The sequence below is a fragment of the Octopus bimaculoides genome, chromosome 25, assembly GCF_001194135.2.
Source record: "Octopus bimaculoides isolate UCB-OBI-ISO-001 chromosome 25, ASM119413v2, whole genome shotgun sequence".
In the NCBI taxonomy this organism is placed as follows: Eukaryota; Metazoa; Mollusca; class Cephalopoda; order Octopoda; family Octopodidae; genus Octopus; species Octopus bimaculoides.
In genome coordinates this window covers 7100731-7101147 of record NC_069005.1, presented here as the reverse complement: position 1 = coordinate 7101147, position 417 = coordinate 7100731, and positions in this window count along the sequence as shown.

Below are 417 nucleotides of genomic sequence, written 5' to 3'. Positions count from 1 at the left end.
ACGAAATAAAGAAAAACGAACGAGCATACGTACGAACGAACGTACGTAGGTATGTACGAATGAACGAACGAACGATCGTACGTACTTATGTACGAATGAACGAACGTACGTTCGTACGAACGAACGAACTTACGTACCGACGAACGAATGAGCGAACGGAAACATATTCATACGTCCGTACGTACGAAAGAACGAACGAGCGAATGAACGTACTTACGTGTGTACGAATGAACGAAGAAAGAAATGAAGGAACGAGCGAACGTATGTACGAAAGTACGAACGAACGAAAGAACAAACATACGTATGTAGGTACGTACATACGTACGAATGAACGGTCTATCGAACTTACGTACGTAAGAACGATCGAACGAACGTATATATATATTTATTTGTATATATATATATATATATATATAT